Source organism: Arachis ipaensis, chromosome B1 (genome assembly GCF_059453495.1).
Source record: "Arachis ipaensis isolate K30076 ecotype BB chromosome B1, ASM5945349v1, whole genome shotgun sequence".
Classification (NCBI taxonomy): Eukaryota; Viridiplantae; Streptophyta; class Magnoliopsida; order Fabales; family Fabaceae; genus Arachis; species Arachis ipaensis.
The window spans coordinates 70,727,361-70,730,802 of record NC_142436.1 but is presented as its reverse complement, the minus strand read 5'-3'; the positions used below and the strand labels follow the sequence as shown (position 1 = coordinate 70,730,802).

Below are 3,442 nucleotides of genomic sequence, written 5' to 3'. Positions count from 1 at the left end.
GACTTCCATTGGAAGATCCTCATCAGTTTTTAGTTGAATTCTTGCAAATCTGTGACACTGTTAAGACCAATGGGGTTAATCTTGAGGTCTACAGACTTATGCTTTTTCCCTTTGCTGTAAGAGACAGAGCTAGGACATGGTTGGACTCACAACCTAAAGATAGCCTGAACTCTTGGAAAAAGTTGGTCAATGCTTTCTTGGCCAAATTTTTTTCACCTCAGAAGTTGAGCAAGCTTAGAGTGGAAGTCCAAACCTTCAGACAGAAGGAAGGTGAATCCCTCTATGAAGCTTGGGAAAGATACAAGCAATTGATCAGAAGGTGTCCTTCTGACATGTTTTCAGAATGGAGCATCATACGTATATTCTATGATGGTCTGTCTGAATTGTCCAAGATATCATTGGACCACTCTGCTGGAGGATCTCTTCATCTGAAGAAGATGCCTGCAGAAGCCCAGGAACTCATTGAAATGGTTGCAAATAACCAGTTCATGTACACTTCTGAAAGGAATCCTGTAAATAATGGGACAACTCAGAAGAAAGGAGTTCTTGAGATTGATACTCTGAATGCCGTATTGGCTCAGAACAAAATATTGACTCACCAAGTCAAGATGATTTCTTAAAGTCTGTTTGGAATGCAAGCTACATCAGGCAGTACTAAGGAGGCTTCTTCTGAAGAAAAAGCCTATGACCCTGAGAATCCTGCAATGACAGAGGTGAATTACATGGGAGAATCTTATGGAAACACCTACAATCCTTCATGGAGGAATCATCCTAATCTCTCATGGAAGGATCAACAGAAGCCTAATCAAGGCTTCAATAATAACAATGGTGGAAGAAACAGGTTTGGCAATAGCAAACCTTTTCCATCATCTTCTCAGCAACAGACAGAGAATTCTAAGTAGAGAGATGAGTTAGATTTGGGCCTGGGAAGCCCAGAAATTGCCCCCAGCAGATTCACTTTAAGTGGGTCACGTGCGAACACCAATGCGTACGCGCACGTCACGCGTACGCGTCGCTTGGCAATTTTCCATCTACGCGTATGCATCATGTGCGCGTACGCGTTGCCATGCGACCTCATCATTTCACGCGTGCGTGTCTACTGCGCGTGCGCGTGGAGTGAATTTCTCCCAATCCTTGATTTTTCATGATTTCTCCACTTTGCATGCTTTTCTCTTCATTCCTTTGATCTATTCCTAGCCTTTTTAACCTGAAATCACTAACACACACATCAAGGCATCTAGTGGAATCAAAGGTGAATTAAAGTTAACTAATTATGGGCCTAGAAATCATGTTTTCACACTTAAGCACAAATTAAGAGACAATCATGAAACCATGCTATTTCATTGAATAAATGTGGGTAAAGGGTCATAAAATGCCCTAAATTAAGCACAAGATAAACCCTAGAAACGGGGTTTATCAAGTAGATGGCCACTGGTGCACGAAATTGTGATTACACTTTTCACAACTCCGCACAACTAACCAGCAAGTGCACTGGGTCGTCCAAGTAATACCTTACGTGAGTAAGGGTCGATCCCACAGAGATTGTCAGCTTGAAGCAAGCTACGGTTATTTTGTAAATCTTAGTCAGGAGATTAATGATAAGAGTGATTATTTTTATGAAAAATAAATAACATGAAATAAATAGTACCTGTGATTCAATAATGAGAAACAGGCTGAGGTTCTGGAGATGCTCTGTCCTCTGAAACTCTACTTTCCTATTGTCTTCTTCTCCAAATATGCATGGCTTCCTTCAATGGCAAGCTGTGTGATCCTCTTGGATGAAAAATACAAGGTACGATCTCTACATGGCTAATTGATAAACCACTATTTTATGGTTTATATTGTGCTTAATTGTGCAGTTTTATCAAATCTTTACCCACTTATTCATATGATTAGCATGCATTTATAATTCCTTCCTAAATATAATTTATGGTTGAAAACTTGCTTCCTAGAGACTTTTAATTTTGTATTTTAATTCTCCTTTATTCCATTCGATGACGTGATCTGTGTGTTAAGTGTTTCAAGCTTTATAGGGCATGAATGACTTGGAGATTAGAAAGGAAGCTTGCAAAAATGGAAGGAATACAAGAAATTGAGGAGATGACCAGCGAAAAGTGACGCGGATGCATGGCTCATGCGACCGCGCGACGTAGAGGAAATTGCAGTGACGCGGACGCATGGCTCACGCGACCGCGCGGATTGGAAACTGCACAAGTGACGCAAAGGTATAGACGATGCGCACGCGTGGCAAGGCAAAACGCTGGATGACGCGAACGCCTGGATGACGCGATCGCGTGACGTGCGCGATCTGCAGAATCTGTAAAATTTGATGGGGGCAATTTTGGGCCCTATTTTGACCCAGTTTTCGGCCCAGAAAAGCATATTAGAGTCGGGGAACATGCAGAGACCAGAGACAACATTCGTTCCGCATAGTTTTAGTTTTAGATCTGAATTTACTCCTCCTCTAGGTTTTCTCTCTACACATTCATAGTTCTTAGGATTTTGATTTTATTACTTTTTGGATTGGGATATTGAGAAGAGTTATTACCTCCGTCAAGACTTCGTCATTCCAGTTTGTTTCCTTACTTGTCACTTACTCTGTCCTTTATTTACTCAGAGTTACTCTTGGATTATTTCTAGAATTTATTTATACAAGAACTATTTTTATTTTCAATTGATCCTTTTGATTAATATTTATCATGACTTTCACTATTTCTCTTCCTTATTTTGTGAAATTTACATTCATAATGAGCGAGTAGTTCCATAACTTGATTGGGAGATGATTGAAAGGAGAACCTTGAGTTGGAATATTCAAGAGAAAAGTTGTAATTGGGTTTATTGTTGGATCGCCCTCTAGTCACTGACACTAGTGCTTCCCAAGGGAGAGGATTAGGAATTGTGAATAGAAATTGCTTTCCAACTTGCTTGACTTTCCCCTACCTAGTAAAGGATAACTAAGCAGAACAACCTTCAATTATCATTTTAATCTTGGGAGAACTCCATCAAGGATAGGGCTTCCAACTAATCTACTCCCGGTCAAGGTTTTTGTTTAAATTTCATAATTTCTCTGATTTAATTTCCTGTTTATCAACTCAAACCATTTTAGAAAACATCTGATTAATAAAATAGCACACCTTTTTGCAACTCGTTGGGAGACGACCTGGGATTCATACTCCCAGTATTTTAATTTTAATTTTGTGACAACCCCTTCTAAATTGATAAGCAGATTTTTGGTTGGTTAAGAACTGTACTTGCAACGTATCTCTTATAATAAATTCTTAACTCGCCAATTTTCACAACGTCAATTTTCGGCGCCGTTGCCGGGGAGTTGCAATAGAGTGCTAAGTTATTGATTGGAATTTATTTATTTGTATTTTATTTTTTTTTGCTACTATGAGCTACATATTTCTTTCGTTAAATGACGCGTTCACTTCCTGATCCA

General features: G+C 39.5%; 1 non-coding gene across 1 annotated transcript; it reads right to left on the bottom strand.

Moving 5' to 3' along the window:
• Window positions 1-230: 230 nt before the first annotated feature.
• Window positions 231-334, bottom strand: LOC148576970 (small nucleolar RNA R71). Its single transcript, XR_015904111.1, has one exon. It is a non-coding gene; the product is annotated as a small nucleolar RNA R71 (small nucleolar RNA).
• Window positions 335-3,442: the final 3,108 nt, after the last annotated feature.